This window comes from Hevea brasiliensis, chromosome 16, assembly GCF_030052815.1.
Source record: "Hevea brasiliensis isolate MT/VB/25A 57/8 chromosome 16, ASM3005281v1, whole genome shotgun sequence".
Taxonomy (NCBI): Eukaryota; Viridiplantae; Streptophyta; class Magnoliopsida; order Malpighiales; family Euphorbiaceae; genus Hevea; species Hevea brasiliensis.
The window spans coordinates 52,704,926-52,732,342 of record NC_079508.1 but is presented as its reverse complement, the minus strand read 5'-3'; the positions used below and the strand labels follow the sequence as shown (position 1 = coordinate 52,732,342).

Genomic DNA, 27,417 nt, shown 5'->3' with positions numbered 1-27,417 from the left:
AGCAGCAGCCCACTGCATCAAGAGGGGAACCCTAAAAACAAATAATTAATTTCAAGAAGTTGGTGCCTGGTACTTATGATGTGTCAGATGATGCATTTCAATTTTAGACTCGTGCAGACAGGCAAGAATGGAGTTGCAGTTGACTGATAGGAGATTGATAGAGTGTGTATAGCATGTATTGGGGCCAGTGCCAAGGCAGTGGATGACAGACTACATACTACCTTGTATTGAGGGATTATCATGGACCCAGTTTGTAGAACTGTTCATCAACAGGTTTGTGTCAGAAAGCTTCAGAGATCAAAAGTAGTGGGCCTTTGAGGCCTTAAGGCAGAATGGCAGATCCATAGATGAATATGCTACAGAATTTTTGGAACTAAGTAGATATGCCTCCACAGCAGTGGCTACAGAAAGTATGAAGGTAAAGAGGTTTCTAAAGGGGCTAGACAGAAGGTATGCAAACCTGGCCATAATATCTGATTAGTGTTTTGATATAGTAGTTGATCGAGCCTGACAGATTGAGATTAGCTATACAGGAGATGACAGTGGAAGGGCAAAGAAAAATAGAGCAAAAGATTCTTCAGGTGTTCCCTACATGGGTATCACAGATAGTGGAGGTCAAAGTCACTACAGAGGTAGGGTAGAAACAGCAAGAAGAGTAGTTTTAAACACAAATCTCGAGGATTCAGACCAGGGTATAGATCCAGCAGTGGTCACAGTTCGGGTTACAGCAGTTCTGGGTCTGGTTCAGGATCCTCCTTGGCGCCTTGCACGCAGTGTGAAAGAGGACATTTGGGATCTTGTATGATGGGTTCAGGAGTATATTTTCGGTATGGCCAGCAGGGTCACTTTGTTAGAGAATGTCTAGTGTTCAGCGAGCCACAGATGGGGTCACAGGGTTCTATTGCAAATGTTCCTCGTCAATTGTATCCTGGTGCTTCCAGCATGGCAGGTAGTCAGTTCAGTGGCCAATAGGGCCGAGGACAAGGAGGACGTGGATTTGGAGGCAAGTCAGGAGGAAGAAGTCAATTTCAGGATTCTGTAATACAGGGTAGGGGTCAAGCTCGGGTTTTTACCTTGACCCACCAGGATGCTCAAGCTTCCAATGCAGTTGTGGTAGGTATTCTTCTAGTTTGTTTCTATGAGGCTCATGTTTTGATAGATCCAGGTGCTACGCACTCATATGTCTCCCCTGTTTTTGTCATGAGTGTAATGCCCTCACATTGGACACTGCATGCCATCTGCTCGCGCTGATGTCCGCTCGATACCAAGATGTCTGGAGTTATATCTGTGACATCTAGAAAATTCATAGATAAAAATAAATAACAATTATAAGAAGGGAAAATGGAAATGAAGAAATCCAAGCATAATGGTTAAATGAGCCAGGGGTCATAGCGATGGGTGACCTTACCGGGAAGTGACTGCAAAGTCAACTGTAACCCTAAATTCGTATGGGACATTGTGATATCACAGTCCTAAGAAAAATTATGAAGCTAGGAAAAATGTGAAAATCACAGAAAAAAATGCAAAACCAGATCAAATAATTAAGTCAGGATTCTGGAAGAAATACAGAGTTAATGGAAAATTGGATCAGACCAGCAAGGGGCAAATTGGTCAATTCACCCTTATAGGTGACTCATGGCCTAAATGTCTATTAAAATGGAGGAAATTAATATTATGAAAATTAGATTTAAAGTGAAGAAGTTAGGGGAAGAAAAGAAAAAGAAGATGAAAAATGCAAAAAGAAAAAGTATTATGACATCATCATGAGGTGTGCATTATGCAATAATTTCTAATTTTCAAAATTTGATATTATGGCATAATTATAATATAAAAGACAATTAAAACTAAAAGAAAATCATTTTTTTCCCTTGTCTTCTTCAAGTGCCGTCCATATCTCTCCCTCATTTCTTTATTTTCTTTCAATCCACCATGAAAGCTTATGATAAGCTTTTCTAAACCCTAAATTTCACCCTAAATTCCCTACTTTTCTTAAAGCAAATTAGTAACTAAGCCTTGGTAAGAAGTTTAGAAGAAAGAATTGGAGGAAAAAAAATTGAAGAAGCAAGAAGTTAGGAAAGCTCCATATCAAGTAAGTTCTCTATCTTAATTTAATTTAGTATATAAGTTTAGAATAATGTGGGAATGGTAAATCCTAAATTCGTCCAGCATGAGGAATGTTAGGGTCCATGATGTTTTAATGAAATTAATGGCGTAGATGAGCTTGAATAAGTTAGTTGATAAGATTTATACACTTTAATTTTGTGAAATGTAGCAAATTGTATGAATTAGGGTTAAGGGCAAGTAAAAATTTAGAAAAAATTTGTAATTGATGTAAGGGAACCTAATTGAGGTTTGAAATGGTCATTTGCAGTCATTTATGATGTGTTTGATTTGGTAGAAACTCAATACAATTTGGATTGGTTAGGGGTTCCAATCTGGTAGTTTGACCTAGGTCCCTTTTAGGGACTAAAACTAAAATTTCATCCATCTAATTAGTGTGAGGCCAATTGAGAATGAAAATAAACACATAAGGACACATTTTTTGTTTTCAAACTATGCCTAGAAAATGACATTTAGATAGTGAACAATTAGGTTAAATCTGGATATTGTGCACTGCCACTGTACAAAAATGACTAAATAAACAGTGTTTGTTCATTTGGGCATAACTTGGGATAAACAAGCCCAAATGACCTGATTTTTATGGCATTGGAAAGGTATGACATAGAACTACAACTTTCATGAAGAACACTAACCCAAATTTTATGCATAACCAAGTCATTTTGCCACCCAAAGTTAGTTGTTCAAAACTGCCAGAATTAATAAAGTGCCCAGAAAGTTTGGGTTGAACCTATCCAGCCAGCCTTAGTAAAATGCCCATATCTTGGGCTACAAAACTCCAAATAGAGTTATTCAAAAAGAGAATTAAAGATAAGACAATAAGGAACAACTTTGATGAAGGACACTTAACCAAATTTCCATAGTAACTAGACCAATGGAACAGTGCAAAACAGTGCCCCAAAACTGAAATTTTGAAATGTCACTTAGGGAGTTTGAAATTTCAATGGGTAATCAATGCCAACAAAATTAAGACTCAAAATGTGATATATGGGTGTAATTAGAATTCACATACCTATTAAGCATAAAAAAATCAACATTTTGAACCAATGATCAAATAAATAGTAACCACCATAATGAAGAACACAAAGAACTTAATTTATGGGATTATATAAGTAAAGTTTAAATGTAAATTTTAATTGTTAAAATTATGGTTAAACATAATTTAAATAAATATTGAAACATCTTAATTGTGTGCTTCAGAGAAAAAAGGGTCTTTCGAGGAAAGGAATCGACAGGAGTGAAATAAGGAAAGACTAATTACGAGGTTTGAACACAATAAACTTATTCAAGTATTTCTTATTGAAATTTGATTTAATATGTAATATGAATAGTTTTTAATTGTTTTAGCTTTGGAAATTTTATTAGGAAATTATTGTGTTATCTACTTTGTAAATGAAAATTTTGAGATAAAATGTGATTTTGTGATTTGTATGAAATATTTAAATGTTGTGATTTGAAATTGTTTTTTATTCACATTTGGCATGACAGTCCCTTACTATGTTCCTCCTCTACTTGTGGGGTTGAATTTGATATTTGATCACTTTCCTCCCTCTCTGGCTTGCCAGTGTGAGGTGAGTTTGGATGAGTACTCATTAGCTAGCTAGCCACCTCCCTCATTGATTTCGATTATTGGGGTGAGTTTGTCTTGTCGTAGTGTATAACACAGCATGTTTGAAAATTTTGTGTCATGACCTAAGTTGTGTTATTGACTGGCAACACTGTATTTATTAAATTTTTTGATCATATTTTTGTTATATTGAGTTTTGAAAATTGTGAATTATTTGAATTGTGATTTGTCAATAAATGTTTTATACACCACATCTTAAATTTTTATTGTGCACTACTGAGTAAAATTTACTCAATGATAGCTTAATTTTGCTGTCGCAGATAGGGAAAAGGATATAGCAGCAGAGTGAGCTGCTACAGAAATAGGGGAGCACAGTTTGAAGATTTTTGTACGAATATTTATTTATACCCTTATAAATTTGACTTAATGTAAATAATCTTTTGTTCATATGTATCTAAGTAGTTAGATGAGCAGTTGTACATTAAAGTTTGTAATAATATTATTTTTGAATTTTCCTTTTGTAGATTAAGACTTGTGTTGTAAATCTAATTTAATGCAATATTTATGAGTTTATTGAATTAATTTAAAAAAAAAAATTTTGAGTTGTGAATTTTGAATTGGAATTTGGTTGAATTGTATTGATTTGAGAATATATTAGCGGTTGGGGTTGAGAAATGAAATTATTGGAAGTGTTTGCAGAGGTTTTGAAGAACTGGTTTTTCCTAATTATAGACGGCACTCTGCCGAAATTTTTATAAAATTAGTGAAAATTTTAAATTGATTAAAAATTTGATATGTGATTTAACTTCAAATAAAAGTTTTTAATTCCTACAAAAAATGCTCACCACCTTCAAAAAGTAAGAAAATTATTTAAAAATTTCTTGTAGTATATTTAATGGGTTATCGGTAGGTGAAGTTCGGTAATTCATTAGGTATACTACGGAATCATATTATGTCTTATATAGGGGTAAGATGTGACAATGAGACTGGGTAGAAACCCTACAACTTTAGAATGCCGATTATCTGTAACTACCCCACTTGGTGACAACATAGATGTGGATATGGTTTTCCCGGGTAGCCCAGTGGTAGTGGATGGAAGGATCCTCCCAGCAGACTTGATTCCTTTACCAGTAATAGATTTTGATATAATTTTAGGAATGGATTGGTTAGCAAGTCATTATGCCACTTTAAACTACAGGAACAAAAGGGTATACTTTCATATAACTAGAGTAGAAGAGTTTAGCTTTGATGGTGACAGGAGCATAGCTCAATATAACTTGGTGTCGGCAATTAGTGTTAGAAAAATGTTGAGGTGTGGATGTCAAGGGTATTTAGCATTGGTGAGAGATACATCTGTAGAATGTGTTAACATTGAAAATGTTCATGTTGTCAGAGAATTTATGGATGTCTTCCTTGAGGAGCTTTCAGGGTTACCACTAGGAAGGGAAATAGAGTTCGCATTGATGTTGTGCCGGGTACAAACCCCCTATCAATGCCACTTTATAGGATGACACCAGCAGAATTGAAAGAGTTAAAGGAGTAACTACAGGAGCTTTTAGATAAGGGTTTCATACGTCCAAGCACTTCACCTTGGGGCACTCCTATTCTATTTGTGAGAAAGAAAGATGGGTCCTTGAGGTTGTGTAGTGATTATAGACAGCTAAACAAGGTGGCTGTGAAGAACAAGTATCCACTTCCTTGGATCGATGATCTGTTTGATCAGCTCCAAGGGCCTAGATTCTTTTCCAAAATAAACCTACGATCAGGCTACTATCAGTTGAGAATCAGGAATGAGGATGTGTCCAAGACAGCATTTAGGACAAGATATGGTCATTATGAGTTCTTGGTGATGTCTTTGGACTCACTAATGCACCAGCGGCCTTCATGGACTTGATGAACATGGTGTTCAGGCTATTCCTGGACCGTTTTGTCATCATATTCATAGATTACATTTTGGTATACTCTCGGACCAAGAAAGAACATGTATGGCATTTGAGGATGGTGTTGCAGACTTTGAGGGAGCATCAACTATATGCCAAATTTTCAAAATGTGAATTTTGGCTAGAAAGCATCTCATTCTTGGGACACGTGGTTTCTAGTGAAGGCATTTAAGTGGATCCCAAGAAAATTGAGGCGGTAATTGATTGGCTTAGGCCTACAACAATCACTGAGGTGCAAAGTTTTCTAGGCCTAGCTGGCTACTATAGACGCTTTGTACAGGATTTCTCCAGGATATTAGCTCCCCTAACTAAGTTAAGTAGGAATAATGTACCGTTCATTTGAACAGATGATTGTGAGGAGAGCTTCCAGAAGCTTAAGGAATGTCTAACTACTGCCTCTGTGTTGATATTACCGATGAGTGGTGAAGGATATACCATGTACTGTAATGCCTCCAGAGTTGGCTTAGGGTGTGTTTTGATGCAGAATGGAAAAGTAGTGGCTTATGCTTCAAGGCAGCTAAAGAGGCATGAGTAGAACTATCCCACCCATGATTCGGAAATGGCTGTTGTAGTCTTTACACTAAGGATCTGGAGACACTACCTGTATGGTGAAGTGTGCAAGATATAGACCGACCACAGAGTTTGAAGTACATCTTCCAACAGAGAGATTTAAATTTGAGACAGAGGAGATGGATGGAGCTTCTAAAGGACTATGATTGTACTATCTAGTACCACCCTGGGAAGGCCAATGTAGTAGCTGATGCTTTGAGCAGAAAATTTTCTGGCAGCTTGGCGCACATATTGATGCATGCATTTTAGATCATCATTTAGGAGTAATTTTTGCACATAATTTACCCTTATTCATAGCTATTATTTTAGATATTAGTATATATTTAGTCAATTTTACAATTTTCACATTTCTTAGTTTAATTTTTGGAATTTATTTGTTTTGTAGGTTAAATCTGGAGAAATTTGATGTATTTTGATCATAGTAGCCATTTGGAGGAGATTAAAATCGAATTGCAAAAATTTTGAAGTTGAGAAAAAAAAAAAAAAAATGGCCGAGAGCGACACAACTGCAAAGACAACCGATTAGCTCATGTCGCAGGTTGTGTCAATCGTCAGATATTCACGCCGAGAGCGACACAACCCGCGACACAACTGACTCGGCTTATGTCGTTTTTATTGGAAAATTTTTGACGTGGCATTTCCGTTACTCCAGCCTTTTTACCTCACTTTCTCTGGATCCTTCCCCCTTTTACCCATTCTAGAACAGTCCCCTTGCCTATATAAAGTGCCCTTTATCACTTTCTTTCCATAGAGAGCAAGGGAGTCATTTTTAGAAAGATAGAAAGAGGGAAAAGGAGGAGCACTTTCTGCATCTTCTTCCAGCAGCAGCAAGGATCAAGTTTCTGCACTTTTCTGCAGAGATCCTGCTGCAAATCACTGGTTTTTCTACCCCTTTTAGCTTACATTTCCATTACTTCTTCATTTCTTCATTTGGGTTTGTCTTTAAACAATGATTTGTGAGTAGTTTATTGAGATTCTAGAGATGGGTTTGTAAATATTGATTTGTTTTGTGGTTTTGAAGATTTAGCCATTTAAATGAAGATTGTTATATTTTGATTTATTGCTTGTGTGCTTATTTCCTTGCTTGATGAATGGGCCCTCATTAAGTTAAGTTTTAATCCTTAATAGATGGGTGAAAAGTGACTATTGGGGATAGATAATCTTGCAATAAACTTAATTTTCTTGGTGTTAGAATAAGCTAAGAATATTAAGGGGAACTTTCCAAAAATCAATTAGAGCATTAATTGGGTTTTTGTTAGATTTGAAATACCGTGAAAACAGGGTTTGATTTAATGAAAACCAATTTTGAGATGCTTGAAAAAGGTTTCAAAAATTTAAGAATTGATTTCCCTCAAAATTGCAATTCTCATGTGTTTGGCTAAATTAGGGATAAACCACATGCAAACAATATTGAAAAATCCAATCTCTAGAATCATTTTAATTTTCATTGAATTTAGATTTAAATCCTCCAAATCTCATAAATAGCAATTTCAATTTAAATCCAATATCTAGAATTACTTTATTTTTTTTAGATTTAATTCTTCTTAATTTCATAAATAGAAATTTCAAATTAATTTTTGGTAATCTAGTTTAATTAATTTTAGTTAATTGATTGATTTAGTTTTAATTCCTCAAATACCAATTTTAATTCCAAATTTCATTTTACATCTTTAAATTTTGTCTTAATTTTTAGATTTTATTTTTAATATCTTTTAATTTTTGTCATTCTAATTAGCTTATCCTTTTATTTCCAATTTAAGCACAATTCCCTGTGGGATCGATATCATTTTTTTAAAACTATACTCATCGTGACGTGCACTTGTGGACAACACCGTATCAAGTTTTTGGCGCCGGTGCCGGGGAATTGTTTGTTTTTAAGTTGGATTTTAATTGTTTTAAGCTAATTAGAATTTTTATTTTCTTTTATTTTCACTATTGTTCCTTGTGTTTTTCAGGTACTTTTTCTTGTTTATGAGACGATCGAAAAGCACAAGTGATATCGAATTGTTGTTCAATCCTGAAATTGAAAAATTACGAGCCAACAAAAGGAGTACAAGAGAAGAAAGGAAGCGAAAAGAAGAACAACAAAGATTTGAGCAAGAGGAGACAATTGAAAATATGGAGAATCAAAATAGAGCTATTGGTGGAGATAATGGAGGAAACGAGCAAAACGGGCAAAATGCTGTTGTTAATCAAAATGATCCTCAAAGAAGATCCATGTTAGATTATGCTTTTCCTAGATGTACTGATGTGAGAGATAACAGACCTATTATTGGAGCTAATCAATTTGAATTAAAACGGTCTTATTCAAATGGTTGAATTCACAATTTGGAGGTAGCCCACTTGAAAATCCTCATTCTCATTTGAAGAAATTTTTGATGATATGTGGTACACAAAGACAACCTGGAGTTTCAGATGAAGTTATTCGGCTCACCTTATTTCCATTTTCTCTTCGGGATTCAGCATTGGAGTGGTATGACTCACTCCCACAAGCTATTATAGCTACTTGGGAGCAGATATCTCAAGCTTTTCTATCTCAATTTTTCCCACCTGGGAAAACTACTCATTTGAGGAATTTGATGGTAGCTTTTAAACCAAGGGATGATGAAACTTTGTATGAATCTTGGATGAGATTTAAGGAGCTTGAAAGGCAATGTCCTCATCATGAAATACCCAAATGGATGATTGTTCAAAATTTCTACACCAGAGTTACTCCAGCCATAAGAAACACAATTGATTCACAAGCAGGAGGAGATTTCATGAGAATGACAAGTGAAGAATGCTATGATCTATTAGAGAAGATTGCTCATAATACCCATTTATGGGGAAATCCTAGAGCACTTGAGCCAAAGAAAGCTGGGATCTATGAACTTGACTCAGTTAGCTACATGAATGCAAGATTTGACCAGTTGACTCAGCTTCTTAGTGATTTTTGCACAAATGCAACAACCTCAACTCCTACAACTATGTAACAAGTTGCCTTCACAAATGGAACTCAAAGTTGTGGAGTTGATTACTCTTCTTATGGAGATGATTATTTGCAAGAACAAGCTGCTTATGCAGGAGGTTATCAACAAAAACCTATGGGAAATGCTTACTCTAATGTGAACAACTCAACATGGAGACCACAAGCAACTTTTGCTCAACAAGGCCAAAGCTCAAATTATGCTCATAACCAGCAGTTTATGCAGCAGAACAAGCCTCAATTTCAGCCCACAAGACAACCACCACCTAGATATCAAGCAAGAGCACAACTGTCACACCCCGGCTTAGGGGGCCCCAGCTCAAGCCCCTCTAGTGAGCCTTCTTGCCAGCGTACCCTTCTAGAGGCCGGACCTGCGACTCACAAGGTACTGTCCGCTTTGTGGAATTAAATCGCCTGCGAGTTAGGATTCGAACCCTTATCACTCACGGTTTTGAGCCTCTCACCAATTGAGTGCGGCTCAATTGGTAAGAGGCAGTAAAACTGAGGTGATATGGGTTCGAATCCTAACTGGCCAAGAGATTAACTCCACCAAAGCGGACGATCGATTTGAGTTGCGTGCGCCTCTATGGCAAGAAGGCTCACTAGAGGGCTGACTAAGCCGGGTGTGACAATAAGCGCCTTTTTATTGTCACACGGCAGGGGCTCAAGCCCCTCTATGGGTGGCCTTCTTGCGTGCCCTTCTAGAGGCGGGCACGCAACTCAAATCGATCGCTTTGGTGGAGTTAATCCCTTGGCCTGTGAGCTAGGATTCGAACCCATATCACCTCACGGTTTTACTGCCTCTTACCAATTGAGTGCGGCTCAATTGGTGAGAGGCTCGCAACCGTGAGTGATAAGGGTTCGAATCCTAACTAAGGGATTTAATTCCACAAAGCGGAGTCGCAGTCAGGCCTCTAGAAGGGCAAGAAGGCCACCCATGAGGGGCTAAGCCGGTGTGACAATAAAGCGCCTTTGTCACACCTCAAGCCCCTCTAGTGAGCCTTCTTGGGCGGACTGCGACTCAGTCGCTTTGTGGAATTAAATCCCTGCGAGCTAGGATTGAACCCTTATCACTAGCCTCTCACCAATTGGCCGCTCAATTGGTGAGGCGAGCAAATCCGTGTGATAAGGGTTCGAATCTATTTAATTCCACAAAGCGACCTTGTGAGTCGCAGTCCGGCCTCTAGAAGGGCAAGAAGGCTCACTAGAGGGGCTTGAGTGACAACAACAATCCCTTCCATCCCATGAACGAAGCCATCCTTGGAGCATGATGGAGAAATTTTTGCTGAACAAAGCAAAATGAATAGCAAATTGGAGGAAGAAATGCAACACATGAGACAAACCATGGATCAATTACAAGTCCACAACCGCATGTTGGAGACTCAATTGGCGCAACAAGCAAGCTCATCAGGAAGCAATTCCTATGGGAAACTACCTAGCCAACCACAAAACCCTCATGAACAATGTAAGTGTCAGAACCTTGAGAAGTGGTAAAAAGTTGGTCAAGAGAGTGAAAACAAGAGAGAAGAAAAGAGAGCACAAAAGAAGAAAATTTAGTTGAGAGCAAGAAAAATGAAAAAGAAGAAGAAAGCAAAAGTGAGCAAGATGAGGAGAGAAACCATACATCCCACAGACCTTAGAAACCCACCCTTCCCTACCCTCAAAGATTCATCAAGCATAAACTAGACAAACAATTTGGCAAATTCCTTGAAGTGCTAAAGAAGTTGTATATCAATGTGCCATTCACTGAGGCACTATCCCAAATGCCAAGTTATGCCAAGTTTTTGAAGGAGATTCTTTCCAACAAGAGAAGGCTAGAAGATTATGACACCATCAATTTGGGAGAGCAATGCAGTGCTATAATCCAGAAGAAGTTACCTCCCAAACTCAAAGATCCGGGTGTGTTTTCCATTCCTTGTCATATTGGTGATAATTGTGTGGCAAATGCTTTATGTGACCTTGGAGCTAGCGTCAGCCTAATGCCTCTTTCAATATATGAGAAGTTGAATATGGGAGAATTGAAGCCCACAAACATGTATCTTTCATTAGCTGACCGTTCAATTAAGTATCCGGAAGGCATTCTTGAAAATGTGCCTATCAAGGTTGGGAAATTCTACATTCCGGTGGATTTTGTCATTTTAGATATGGAAGAAGACACAAAAGTTCCTATCTTATTGGGAAGACCCTTTTTGGCAACAGCTGGTGCATTAATTGATGTAAAGGGTGAGCAATTGACACTTAGAGTGGGAGATGATCAAATGATATTCAACATCAATCCAGCCATGAAAAGGAAACATGAAGAAGTTGAGTCTTGTTTGCGGGTAGACATTATTGATGAGATTGTTCAAGAGCATTTCAGACAAAGCTATCCACAAGACCCACTTGAAAATTGCTTAGTCCATGGTGGGAGCATTGATGATGATAATCACAACATGGCTATTTTTGCGCAATACTTGGAAAGCTCTCCACCACATCCTGAAGCCACAATTTTTCAACTTGAAGGAGTACAAAATCTGGAGATCAAACCACCATCATTAAAGGTAGAGGATGCCCCAAAGGTAGATCTTAAACCTCTTCCTTCCAACCTCAGGTATGCTTTTCTTGGACCCAATGAAACATATCTGTTATAATTAATGCATGTTTGGTGATATTGAGATTGACAAATTGTTGAGAGTTTTGAGAGAATATAGGAGAGTTTTGGGTTATGCAATTGATGATATAAAGGGAATTAGTCCAACAGTTTGTATGCATAGAATTTTCCTTGAGCCAAATAGTAAACCTTCCATTGAACACCAAAGAAGATTGAATCCTACAATGAAGGATGTTGTGAAAAAGGAAATCCTAAAATTACTAGGCTTTGGAATTATTTACCCTATTTACGACGGTGAGTGGGTTAGTCTGTGCATGTTGTACCCAAAAAGGTGGGGTGACAGTTGTTAAAAATGAGAATAATGAATTGATACCCACTAGAATAGGTTGGAGAATGTGCATAGACTATAGGAAGTTGAACAATGCCACAAGATAAGACCATTTTCCCCTTCCTTTTATGGATCAAATGTTAGAGAGATTAGCCAAGCATTCTTTCTTTTGTTACTTAGATGGATATTCTGGTTTCTTTCAAATTCCAATCCATCCTGATGACCAAGAAAAAACTACCTTCACCTGTCCCTATCGCACCTTTGCCTATAGAAGGATGCCAATCTGATTGAGTAATGAGCCTGGCACATTTCCAAGATGCATGATGGCCAATATTTCAGATTTTATAGAAGAACTTATTGAGGTCTTCATGGATGACTTTTGATATGGCACTAATTTTGATTCATGCTTGACTAATTTGTCTAAAATTTTGCAGAGATGTCTTGATAATGATCCAGTGTTGAATTGGGAGAAATGCCACTTTATGGTCCAAGAGGGAATCGTTTTAGGGCATTTAATCTCAAATAGGGAATTGAAGTGGATAGAGCTAAAATAGAAATTATTGAAAAATGCCCTCCAACCACCACAAAGGAGTGCGGAGTTTTCTTGGACATGCTGGGTTTCTGGCGATTTATTCAGATTTTCTAAACTTGCTAAACCCTTAACAAATCTTTTGAATCATGATGTTAAATTTGATTTTAATCAAGATTTTATGGTTGCTTTTTGCAGGTTAAAGACGGCATAAACAACAGCTCCTATCATGCAAACACCGGATTGGACTTTGCCATTAGAAATCATTATTGATGCAAGAGAGTTTCTGTTGGAGCCGCCAGCGTGAAAGATAGAAAACCTTATGCCATTTACTATGCAAGCCGAACCCTTGATGAAGCTCAAGTCAATTACGCCACAACTGAAAAGGAGTTCCTTGCGGTAGTATTTGCACTCAATAAATTTCGTTCTTATTTGGTCAACTCAAAGGTAATTGTTTTCACTGATCATGCAGCAATAAAGTATTTAATGAGCAAGAAAGAAGCTAAATCTAGGTTGATTAGATGGATATTGTTACTTCAAGAATTTGATTTGGAAATAAGAGATAAAAAGGGTGTTGAGAATGTGGTGGCTGATCACCTTTCTAGGATGAAAACTGAAAATAAAGATGATGAAATTGTGCCAATTGATGAGTTTTTCATGAATGAGCAATTGTATGTGTTGAATCTGCACTTCCATGGTTTCTTGATATTGTGAATTTCTTGTCTTGTGGTGTCTTGCCACCTGATTTATCTTGGCAGCAAAAGAAAAGATTCTTGCATGATGTTAAATTTTATTCTTGGGAAGAACCTCTTTTGTTTAGGAGATGCAATGATGGAATAATTAGAAGATGTATACCAGAGGAAGAAATACATGATGTTATTTACCATTGTCATTCCTCTGAATATGGTGGTCATTTTAGTTTCTCAAAAACTGTTGAAAAAGTCTTGACATCAGGTTTCTATTGGCCTAATATGTTTAAACATGTGAGAGACTTTGTAAGCAAGTGTGATAGGTGCCAAAGGGTAGGCAACATTTCCAAAAGAGATGAGATGCCCCAACAGTCCATATTAGAAGTTGAATTGTTTGATGTGTGGGGAATTGATTTCATGGGGCCATTTCCATCTTCTTATGGGAATAAATATATCTTGGTAGGGGTGGACTATGTATCTAAATGGGTAGAAGCTATTGCTACACCTACCAATGATGCAAAAGTTGTGGTGAAATTTCTGAAAAAATTTGTTTTGACCAGGTTTGGTGCCCCACGTGCCATAATCAGTGATGATGGTAGCCATTTTTGCAACCACCAATTTGAAAAATTGATGAGAAAATATGGGGTAAAGCATAGGATTGCCACACCATATCACCCTCAAACAAATGGCCAAGTAGAAATCACAAATAGAGAAATCAAGCAAATCTTGGAGAAAACTGTCAATAAGTCCAGAAAAGATTGGTCCCTTAAATTAGATGACACTTTTTGGGCATATAGAACAGCATTTAAAACCCCCATAGGAACTACACCTTATAGGTTAGTTTTTGGGAAACCATGCCATTTGCCCGTAGAATTAGAACATAAAGCTTATTGGGCCATAAGAGCAATCAATTTTGATTTACAAGCTGCTGGACACAAAAGACTTTTGCAACTTGATGAGTTAGAAGAATTGAGACTTGATGCTTATGAAAATGCTAAGATCTATAAAGAAAGAACAAAAAAATGGCATGATAAGCATATCAAGAAAAAGGACTTTAAAGAAGGAGATTTGGTTCTCTTATTCAATTCAAGGTTGAAATTTTTTCCAGGAAAATTAAAATCAAGGTGGTCAGGTCCATTCAAAATTGTGAAAGTTTTACCTCATGGTGCTGTGGAAATTTTTGGTGAAAAATCTGGTAATTTCAAGGTAAATGGACAAAGATTGAGGCACTATTCAGTTGGTGAGCCAATCGAGAAGATAGCAACTTGCTATCTCTCTCATTCTCCATAACATCTTGAGTGAGTATGGTCAAGCTAAAGACCTAAACTTAGCATTTTTGTGCATAACTCCCAATTTTTCTTTCATTTGTTTTAAGTTTTTTTTTTCTATACTCCTTATTCAGAGTTTAACATTGTTCTAATTTCCTTGTGTAGATGGGATGCAATGCATTGCAAGCAAATGAGCATAAAAAAAAAAATATATAATAAAAAAAAAAAAGATTTCATGTCTTTATTTTCGTTGCTTAATTAATTCGTATTTTGAACTTGTTTAGTTAATATTTTGCTTGTGTTGTTTTTTTTAGTTCCTCATAAAATACATTTTTCTTTTATATCTCTAGTACATTGCTCACTTGCTTTTATGTGCTACTTCGGATTTACACTTGATGGTTACATTTTTGAGCTTAACTCCCTATTTCAACTTTTTGAGTTTAATTGATTTAATGGCTTCCATTGCACTGTTTCTTTTGCAATGAGTGCAGCAGCTGTCCAAATTTTACTTAATTAAATTGGCTGCACTTCAATGAGGTAACAATTCTCATCTCAGCTTGTGTCACTTTCAACACAAGTTGTGCTATCGCTTATGCAACAGGGTAATAATTCTTTATGCACATATGAGCTACCCATTTCTTTATGCACATAATTATCCCATTCCTTGCACTATTTTAACATTGAGGACAATGTTCATTCTGAGTATTGGGGAGAGGGTAAATTTTTTGCAAAAATTATTTTTCCTTTTTTCACTTGCATATAGTGACATACTCATTCATCACTTCATACTTGTACATATTCACATACATGCACTTGCATATAGCTTCATATATACTTAGTTATGCATACTTAGTTGCATACAGGTTGACTTGACATATACACTCATGCATTTCATTCATTCATTTAAAATTTTTGGATTTTTAAACCAGTCTTTGGATTCCATAAGCCACTTATTCAAGCAATCCAACTTGCCTTTAGATGGTTAGTGGAATGAAAGTTCGGTGGTACAAAGTCTTAAGCATTATTCTTTCTCTTACTTAATAGCTGAAAATTAATACATTCATCTAGGTATGCAGATTCTGATTAGTTATTTTGAGTTTTGAGTGTCTGGATAAGCCTTTAAGAAAGAAAATGGTCATTGTCGTCTCACCATTCCTAGAACAAGCATCTTAGATCTTTCAAAGCGAAATTTTTAACTTGCATTTGATAAGAATATGATTTAGGCATTCCTTCATATTTTAAACCTCACATTTAGCCTTAACCTACCTTAATTTCATTTTAACCCTTGCAAACCCCCTTGAACCTTAATTCCCTAATTTCTTTGGAACCCAAATCATTTACCTAGCCATTAAACCTAAACACTACCACCTATTATGAGAATAATATTTTAGCAATTAAGTGCATAAAAAAAAAAAAAAACTTGGAGGATTGAAACATCTTGAAAAGTGCTAGAGTAATTGTGAAAAGTTGATAAAAAAAAAAATAGTCACAAAAATATCCCAAAGGTAATTTTGGGTGTGACGTGAAATAGGGACACATACAAAATAAAAAAATATATTATAAAAGTAGTCCCTTTATTGTATTAGCACTTAAGATGCATTGTGAATTTCTTTCCTCTTGATAAAAAAAAATTAGTATTATAAAAAAAAAAAAAAAAAAAAAAAAAAGGATGCACTTTGAGTTTCATGGTTAATATTATTCTCATATTTTGTTTACCTTATTCCCTTTCTTTGTTAACCACAATTTTACCCTATTAGACCCCATTACAACCCTTAAAAAAAGACCTAATGATTCTTTGAAAAATGCTTGTTACATTAGTAGAGTTAGATCTTTTATGCTTGCATATGGGTTTGGCAATATAATCTTCCATACATTACTCACCATCTATTTGAGACACATTGGCTATCTATTTCATTTAGGTTTGTTTTGGCACAATTGACTCTTGTAGTTGGTTGGTATTTGTTGCTTGGGTTGATTGGTTAATTCTTAGCTATTCTGTAATAGTTGAGAGTGCTTGCTTCATTCTTTGTGCTTTTGCTGGTGGGAATTTGGAATGTTGGTGGCTAGAGGTAAGTTGGTAGTTTGGATTAGTGAATTTTGTGTTTTCAAAGACTGATTCTATTCCCTTCCAAATGAGTTTTAATGAAATTTTGCTTGAGGACAAGCAAGAGTTTGAGTATGGGGGAATTTGATGCATGCATTTTAGATCATCATTTATGAGTAATTTTTGCACATAATTTACCCTTATTCATAGCTATTATTTTAGATATTAGTATATATTTAGTCAATTTTACAATTTTCACATTTCTTAGTTTAATTTTTGGAATTTATTTGTTTTGTAGGTTAAATCTGGAGAAATTTGATGTATTTTGATCATAGTAGCCATTTGGAGGAGATTAAAATCGAATTGCAAAAATTTTGAAGTTGAAAAAAAATGGTAAGAGCGACACAACTGCGGACAACCGAATTAGCTCATGTCGCAGGTTGTGTCGATCGTCAGATATTCACGCCGAGAGCGACACAACTGACTCGGCTTATGTCGTTTTTACTGGAAAATTTTTGACGTGGCATTTCCGTTACTCGACCTTTTACCTCACTTTCTGGATCCTTCCCCCTTTTACCCATTCTAGAACAGTCCCCTTGCCTATATAAAGTGCCCTTTATCACTTTCTTTCCATAGAGAGCAAGGGAGTCATTTTTAGAAAGATAGAAAGAGGGAAAAGGAGGAGCACTTTGCATCTTCTTCCAGTGACAAGGATCAAGTTTACGCACTTTTCTGCAGAGATCCTGCAAATCTGGTTTTTCTACCCTTTAGCTTACATTTCCATTACTTCTTCAGTTCTTGATGTGGTTTTGTCTTTAAACATTGTTTTGTGAGTAGTTTATTGAGAGTCTTGTGATGGGTTTGTAAATATTGATTTGTTTTGTGGTTTTGAACTGATTTAGCCATTTAAATGAAGATTGTTATATTTTGATTTATTGCTTGTGTACTTATTTCCTTGCTTGATGAATGGGCCCTCATTAAGTTAAGTTTTAATCCTTAATAGATGGACTGAAAAGTGAATATTGGGGATAGATAATCTTGCAATAAACTTTATTTTCTTGGTGTTAGAAATAAGCTAAGAAGATTAAGGGGAACTTTCCAAAAATCAATTAGAGCATTAATTGGGTTTTGTTAGATTTGAAATCTAGTGAAAACAGGGTTTGATTTAATGAAAACCAATTTTGAGATGCTTGAAAAAGGTTTCAAAAATTTAAGAATTGATTTCCCTCAAAATTGCAATTCTCATGTGTTTGGCTAAATTAGGGATAAACCACATGCAAACAATATTGAAAAAATCCAATCTCTAGAATCAATTTAATTTTCATTGAATTTAGATTTAAATCCTCCAAATCTCATAAATAGCAATTTCAATTTAAATCCAATATCTAGAATTACTTTATTTTTTTTTTTAGATTTAATTCTTCTTAATTTCATAAATAGAAATTTCAAATTAATTTTTGGTAATCTAGTTTAATTAATTTTAGTTAATTGATTGATCTAGTTTTAATTCCTCAAATACCAATTTTAATTCCAAATTTCATTTTACATCTTTAATTTTTGTCTTAATTTTAATTTTTAGATTTTATTTTTAATATCTTTTAATTTTTGTCATTCTAATTAGCTTATACTTTTATTTCCAATTTAAGCACAATTCCCTGTGGGATCGATATCAATTTTTAAAACTATACTACTGTGACCCGTGCACTTGCGGACACACCGTATCACATATCAGCGGAAAAGAGACCGTTGATTCAGGAAGTACATGAGTTGATGGATCAAGGTCTGATCTTAGATATTTCAGATGAGGGGGTTTTATTGGCCCATTTTTCAGTGAGACTAGATTTGCGAGACAAAATCAGAGTTTCCCAACACAGAGACCCATAATTGATAAAGATTATAGAAAGAGTACAGCAGGGTGAGGGTGGTGAGTTTGGAATTGCTAATGATGGCGCTCTTATGCAAGGTTCCAGGATATGTGTGCCTAATGTGGACAATCTCAAAAATGAAAGCATGCAAGAGGCACACTATACACTGTACAATGTCTACCCAGGCTCCACCAAGATGTACCATGATGTGAAAGATAGCTACTGGTAGAATGGCATGAAAAGAGACATAGCAGACTTTGTGTCCAAGTGCCTAACTTGTCAAAAGGTGAAGTTTGAACACTAGAGGCCGTCAGGGAAGCTGCAAGAGCTCCCTATCCCAAAATGGAAGTGGGAAATGATCACTATGGATTTTGTAACTGGGTTGCCTCGTGCCACATGGGGATATAATTCCATATGGGTAATTATAGATCGTCTGACTAAATCATCTCATTTCTTACCTGGGAAAATCACATATTCTGTTGCACAGTACTCTTGGCTCTATGTTCGAGAAATAATCAGATTGCAAGGAGTTTCTGCTTTCATAATATCTGACAGAGGGCCCCAGTTCACTTCTAGGTTTTCAACAAAGCTGCAAGAGGCACTTGGCACGCAATTAAACTTTAGTACTGCCTTCCACCCTCAGACAGACGAGCAGTCCGAAAGGACAATCCAAACATTGGAAGACATGCTTCGCATGTGTATTTTGGATTTTGGAGGTCAATGGGATGATCAGCTACCCTTGGTGGAGTTTGCCTACAACAACAGTTATTATTTCAGCATCGGGATGGCACCCTATGAGGCGCTATATGGCAAAAAGTGTAGGTCTCCTCTGTGTTGGACGGAAATGAGAGAAGCGAAGGTGCATGATGTAGACTTAGTGTAGTACACTTCAGAGATGGTTCCTTTAATCAGGGATCAATTAAAAACAGCTTTCAGTAGGCAGAAGAGTTATGTAGATCCCAGATGGAGAGATGTAGAGTTTGCAGTAGGTGATTATGAATTCCTGAAGGTTTCTCCGATAAAGGAAGTCATGAGATTTGGAAAGAAGGGCAAGTTGGCACCTCGGTATATTGGACCTTTTGAGGTTACTAATAAAGTTGGAGCAGTTGCCTACCGGTTGGAGTTACCACCCAACCTTTCTCATGTTCATCCTGTATTTCATATCTCCATGCTCAGGAAATACATACCTGATCCTTCTCATGTGTTACAGTCGGATGTAATAGAGCTAAAAGAAGACTTGACGTTTGAGAAGCAACTTATAGCCATGTGAACTACTAAGTGAGGCAGCTAAGATCAAAACGAATCCCTATGGTTAAGGTTTTGTGGAGGAGCCAGTCAGTGGAAGAATGCACTTGGGAGTCAGAGCGGGACATGCGTAGCAAGTACCCTTATTTATTCAATGTGTAATTTTATTCTTTTATTTTGCCTTGTGTAAAATTCAAGGATGAATTTTCTATAATGGGGAAAGAAAGTAACACCCCTAATTTTTAAATTAATTATTTTATGGGTAGATATTAATATTTTATTTTATTTAAATTTTAGAAAATTATTTAAAATTTTTTGAATTTTAGAAATTGGGTTCTATTTTTCGAAAATATAAAACTTTGATATTTTTAAAAATTAATTTAATGACCACGTGGCAATACTAAAAATATATTTAGACTCTACGAATTTTTTTGAGTTTTCTAAACTTTTTTTAAGAATTTTTGGGCCTCGTTTTTTGTACTAGGACAAAGTAAAAATTTAATTTCGGGTATCTTGAATCGAACCGGACGAATCGAATCGGATCGAATCAGAACGGTCAAATCGGACCAGCCCATTTTCTTTTTCCTTCTTCTTCTTCTTCGTGCGCCCCCAATACCCTCCCTCTCTCTCTCGTTTTCTCTCTCCTCTCTCCTCCTCGCCCCTACACGTGCAGCGCGCCGTTTCACCTTCCCAGGCCGATTTCGGCCAATCTGGCCACCAATCGGATCGGGTCTTCTCCCAAAACACTTCTACACCTTGAGAGCTTTTCATAGATACCAAGAACACCAAAATCTATCGAGCGGTTTGTCCAATTTTTGTCCGAAAATTTTTAGCCCATTTTAACTTTCGAGCTAGATTTCTCGAAAACCATAAACCCCACCAAAAATTCAAGAGTATCAGAGCGCTCCACTCGTCAAGAGTTTCGCGGCAATACTCATTTCAAATTTTTCCGATACCGTTTTTTGATGGGTCCCTCAAGAATTCACAGTATTTTTTCAAGCATTAAATGAGCTTAGAAAATTTCATAAAAATTATATATTAACCTCCGTGTTGTGGACTTCGCGTAGGTACCTTCAATTCACAGAAATTCAACAGTTGCTTGGATCTGCAATTTCGAGCCGAGCAAACAGGCTACTGAAAAAGTCTCCAAATTAGGTTGAGGTTATAGGCTATCCCACCGTTTTTAGACATCATAGACACGTCTCTAGGGTTGGAATTGGCATAGGTAAACCCAAAGCCTCATTTTTCTTAATTATCTAGTGCTTAATTTCGATTAAAAATCTATAAAATATTCGTGGTAGGTTAGAAAAATATGATTCCTTTTGCGTTAGCTCTATAATATTGCTAAGGACCGCGGGGTAAAGTTTTAAAATTTTTAGAGCTCATTTGGGTAGTTTTTACAAAAAGAGGTAATTATAGGGACTAAATTATAATTTTCCAAATTATGATTGTTGACTATTTGGGTGGGCTCAGGAGGGGCCATGTGATGTGATTGAGTTGTGGATTTGTGGCTTATAAATATAGAAGTGCATTTTGAACCCTTTTTCAGGTTGGGTAGGTCCTAGGTATAGGGGAGATTCTGTTGGATTTTCGGCACAACCTAGGGTGTCTTTGGTCTTTTCTAAACTTGTATCAAGTCAAATGTATTAAATAATTGCAATAAAATTTGTCAGGTGAGCCGGGATAGCCTTCTTCCTCCGCCTAGCTGCCACAGTGACCGCGGTTAAGTCTGTGAGTAAAATATTAATTTTAATTATAATTTCGATATTGTAATATGTTCAAGCATGCACATGCATCACTTATAAATATGTATCTATGTAATTAAATACTAGGTACGTTTTATATTGCATTCATAATTAATGAAGTGCCATGGATGTTGTTTGTGATAATTTGGAGCAGTGTGCGTGCGTTGGTGTGCGTGTGGTATGGTATTGGATATGGACAGGACGGGTAGACACGGCTTGAGAGACACTCGCTGGGACCCCGCATTTGGTTTATTAAGCAAAAATCTAGCTTGAGAGACACTCACTGGCAGAGGTTGGATTAAGAGAGCTGTATAGGGGATCAACTCCCATATATGTACTGTTTGTACAGTGTTGGGTGGATGAGTGCTCCAAATTGCCTTTTTACTGCTATGATGTAGTTTGTATGAAAATTATGATGATGTTGCATTCCATGCCTTAGGATGCATTAGCTTTAGTTAGCTATATAAATTGTGATTAAAATTAGTACTTTACTCTCTGTGTTGAACGCTCACTCCTGTTCATCTATTTTTTCAGGCTACAAGAGGATTACTTGTTGTGACTAACCTGCTCTTCTTCTTCGCAGGTCAATTAGTAGTATTTGATGTATTTTGTACAATTAAGTTAAATTTTAGATTCCGCATGTGTTAGAATATTTTAAATTAATTTGGGTTTGTAATATAATATGGTGTTGAATTTGTAAGATTATTAATTGCATGCATGACTGGATTGGATGAGGGAGCTGAGCTCCCATTGGATTTACGATATTATGAGCATGTGGAGGGTGAGCTGAACTCCCCAATTTATTATATATTGTGTTTACAGGTCGGGCAAATTAAAAACTCCCCGTTGAATGGTCCATTTTATGGCTGGACTTTGTCTGGTTGAATTCTTGAAATTGGGCCCAAATAGACCTTAGGATTGGGTTGAGAAATGATTAGGCTTACTACGGGTCTCGAGGGCTTTAGGCTCACCCAGGTCCTAGTGCCGGTCTCGCCCATAGGTTGGGTCGTGACATCAATGATTCATACATTAATTATATTTGTTAAGACATGAATTTGATCACTGCCCCTACTTGAATGGTGAATGGGAGATTTTTGGGGTTTGGTTACAAAGAATATTTCCCTCTCTATCGTGTTTTGTATCGTCTTCTCTAGGTTTTTTCACTTAACCAGCATCGTCTTAAGAGATGGATGTTTAGGTGGTCCACTGATCGGGTTCTAATTGGATAATGTAAGCTAAGTTTTTCCTTTGATATTATTAATAAAATCTTTTGCTTATCAAAATAAAAAACTTAGTTATATTGAAATTATTTTTATAATTATAATGTAAGATCTAAAGTCTGGGTCTCAGTCAGAATAAAATCAATAAAAAAATGTAGAATGTGAGCATATAGATCCATCATGATTTAGCAGAAGCAGAATCCAAAATTGTTTAAAGCCTAGTTTAAGACTCCAGCAAAAACATGCTTTCGGAGAACATGGATGCTCGATCACCTTGACAGTGCCGCATTTACCTTATATTAAGAGGAGGATTAAAGTAATGAAATCTCTCCCTCCCACAATAAAAAAGAATAATTAAGCTATATAAACTGATGAGGCACTGCACTAGCAATTCAGCCTAGGGAAAGTGCTCCACCATTGAGGGACCTCACTTCCCGTGTAATCAAAATTATGGAAAAACACAAGAAGTTTAACAAGTGTAAACTTAGAATGTAACTCTTCAAGAATCATGAATTGTCTCTATTAAACTAATCCATTATGATCATCATCACCCAAAAAAAGGGGGTTTAGGCCACATCATGGCCACTTTTTCAAGGATTCAAAATTCAAACACCTAGCTTTTTGTTGCCAACACACAGTTAATCATTTTCCAATAGAATTAATTAGAAATCCTTATTAATTAACAATACTTTATCTTGAATTTTATTGTGAAAATGACTAATAATATTAAGCAAAGCAATAATTAACAGTGTGTACACACACCATACGCTAAACTGTCTTTCACACTGTTTCAATTAAAGTAGCTGTTAATGTTCAAAAATAGGTGGCCTGCTAATTGTGATGATTTATCAATTACTATATTTTATGTAAAAGGAGGATCTTTAGCACCAATAATGAAGACTGCGAATCAAGAAGCAAACCCTAATACACAAACACATTATTCATTTGCTCCCTCTATCAAGGTCATATGGGTCACATGGGAAATGAATAATTATCCAAATGTTAAAAACAAACCCTACCAAAGACAAATTACCGTACACAATTTCCATTATTCTTGAGCAGAAAAAGAAAAAAAAAAGGAACATATCTACCTGTGCTCGACCCTCTAAGCGGGGACCAATTCTCCAAGAATGACACGTCTATTCGGTATTTGGCATCTCCATGGCCAAATCAGAGACAGGTATAATATAGGACCACCGAGAAAAGCAAATACTCTGTGTGTGTGTGTGTATATATAATAGAATAATGGCCATATTGATCTTGATCCTTGAATGGCTGTGCATTGTGGGTTTAGGCTAGCTGTAACTTTGGATTAATGTAAGGGCTTTGCAATACTAAATGTGAACACTGTATTATTCTTGGTTATTGAAATTGCAAATCTAACTTTTTTATAGGGAGATCTGATAGATTTAATTATATCTTTGAATAATTTATAATTTAATTTAAAATTTATTTTATTTTTCATTAAAAATAAAAAAATAAATTATAATTTTATCATATCTCAAAAACTAAATTATAAAATACCCTTTCTATCTTTTGAGGCCCATAAGTCATGAATGATCGATCTAAGTGAAATCTGCTAAAAGCACAAGTTAGCGAGGTTTGTTGGTTGGGTGTATGAGGGAAGTGGCCTTCTCCACCAATAATTGGAGCTTCTGGTAACATAGTTAATTTGAGTTTAAGACACCATGATGGGTTGAATCTAGTGGGAACCTTTTCTTTTCACGTTTGATAGAGCTAGCCAGAGTATTTTCTTTAAATTGTTTGGAAGCATGTTGGGTGTCCCCATATAAAATTTATGCCCTCTTCAAATCAAGCATTTTAAGTGGATTCCAACTCCTCTTCAACCATGGATTCCCCATTAGTGGGTTTCCCTTTCACCACCTAATCCTTGAAAATAACCATTAATTATAAATTCCATCCATTAAAATACCACATTGAGATTCCTTTGATCAACTAAGGTGGGCTCTCTCAAATCCAAGTGCCCAATGGTTTAGGTCTATATTTCCATTTGTGATCAATAGCCTTATTTCCACTCACTCAGCTCTAATACCTTAAACCTGCAATGTTTCTTGTCTTCTTTTTCTTTTTTTACTTTTATTTTAAGGGTTACCAAGATCACACATATATTACCCATCAAGCATGGCAGAAAAGGAGTCTCTTTGCTTTTGGCTATCCTGACAAAGATCTACTCAAGATATAAGATATACGTTTTATATTTATGTTCCTCTCTTATACCTTGTGTGGATGCCAAGTTGCGGTGGTCTCTTTCTTTCTCCCTTTCAAACTTATTAATTAAGTACAGTTTTGTCTTCTACTATTAGTTCAATTAATTGTTTAAGGATGGAGTTTCGAAGATATTATAATATGAGGATAGGATTAGGAGCTAGCTATGACTTAGAATGATAATGTTTGTGTTGAAATCAACACCTGCAATAGATAAGATATGTTTACTATCAAATATTGCTTCACTTCCTGATCTTAAGTTAACTTAAAGACGTAATTTTATCTTATTTTAAAAAAAAATTCAGTAAATTTACCTTGAAATTATTTTTCTAAATAATGGGAAAATGATGAGGATAGTTGGATGTCAAACTCCAAAGTTCAATAATGGCGTGATGAATCAAACCCAACAATCAGTCGAAGTGACAACTCAAGGAAATTAACATGCAATGCAATCAAATTAAATTAGAAAAACAAGCTCACAACCTTCTTTGAGTTCCAATAGGTCACATCTAATTTTGTTCTTTACTTCCCAACCTTTACGGCCTTCATATATATCCTCTTCCAAGACCATGAAGGGCTGGCCTCGTGCATTATAAATGGCACCTTTAACATATGAAGTAAGGAATATGCGTGTGTGTATGTGATTGACTATCTAGTGATTGCAAGATTGTACAATTTGCCCAAAATTTCAATTGATGTGCTTGGATATATGCAGGCTTGCTAAAGGTGAAAAAGACTTGGAGATTTTCACACTAATAATTGTGCAAAATACACAATAATATATATATATATATATATATATATATATATATATATATATATATTGATCCATTTTTCTATTTTACATAGAAAAAGGTTTCTACTTGAGAACAAATGATTCAGTACCAAGTGTGGTTTGAAGATACAAGACAGGAGCGTTTGTAATCATAAAGTTGTATATTATATGCATAAAAGGGTAGTTGTTATAGGTCTCAAATTTCTAGGGTTACTTTCCTTGGTTTGTATACTTAATAATAAAGCCAAGAGACATCAAATAAAGCTTAATTAGTTTCAAGAAAATTATTATAGTACTTCTCATATTAATGTCCAATGAGAGGCTTAGTTCTGACTCACTTGGTATCTTTACAACTGTTGCACAACATGCTCTCTCCATTATTGCAGTTTTTAACGCAAGAGTGTGATATAGTACTGCATGCACACTAAGTTCAAGAATTCCACTTCTGTAAAATTTGACTGCCCACAATTCCATTTGCCTAATTCTTGGTGTCATTAGGAAATGAAAAAGACAACCTTCCTACAGATCTCCAAGATGAATCCTTTCATATTTATCCACCTTTATACACACTTTCACACGAGGGATTGCAGAAAAATAATTAGGAATAATTTACAAATTATATGTTTCTATCAATAGCGAATAATCATTTCATTAAAAGGGAAATTCATGATTGATGATTTGGAAGTTACAACAATTTAATAAATCAAATTTCACCCTTTTAAATCATATAATTTTAATATTTATAATAATTTAATTCTTCAATTTGAGTATGCTATTTTGATTTATAATTAATTAATTAATAGTAAATTTTAATGGAATGAACATTATATTAATAGAAACATATTTCAAAGATTAATTTATTTATTCTTAAAAAAATTAAATTATAATTTTTATTATATCTTAAAAAATAAATTATAAATTATAAAATAATTATTAGACATCGAGGAGGAAGAAGGCATGCCCATGCCAAGCTCACATTTCAAATAATTAATTTAGACTTTGCATTTCTTGGAAATTATGTTTATTTTTACAATTAGTCTTGAACTATGCATTATTAGTTTTAGTTAATAATAATCACTTGAGAGGCTAGCTCCTCCTATGATAAAGTTAGCTCGACATCCTTTATTAATTATATTATTTTTATTATGATAATTGTTATTACAAATTAAATTTCTATAAATAAATTAATGACAAAAACAATTAAGGAATAATAATAATAATAATAATAATAATAATAATAATAATAATAATAATAATAATAATAATAACAACTTTGAAAAGATGCTCAAAAGACATCATATTAAGGAGATAATTCAATGATTAATATTTACTTTTCAATCAAGATTATTCCATTACTCCAATCATTAAAATGGGAATCTTTATATATATATATATATATATATATATATATATATATATATATATATATATATATATTGTTTTAATGGAAAAACAACATGAAAAGGAAAAGAAATTTCGTACTCACGTGCAACACGAAAAACTATTTATTTGTAGTTGTACCTGCCTACCTTCCATTTTGAGGTCGGTTTTCTCAATTCCAATATATATTAAAAGAAATTTTTATTACTTAAGAAAAAAATATATGAGATATATATTTAATAGATGAGTTTCATCATATATCTTATATATTGTGTTTATAGTAAATTGAATTTAAACAAGAAAAACATTTCACACAATCAATACATAAAACAACAAAAAAGGGAAGATAATCC

At 35.2% G+C, this 27,417-nt stretch overlaps 1 non-coding gene across 1 annotated transcript; it reads right to left on the bottom strand.

Moving 5' to 3' along the window:
- Window positions 1–8,759: 8,759 nt before the first annotated feature.
- Window positions 8,760–8,866, bottom strand: LOC131175131 (small nucleolar RNA R71). The gene has a single exon (XR_009145292.1). It is a non-coding gene; the product is annotated as a small nucleolar RNA R71 (small nucleolar RNA).
- Window positions 8,867–27,417: the final 18,551 nt, after the last annotated feature.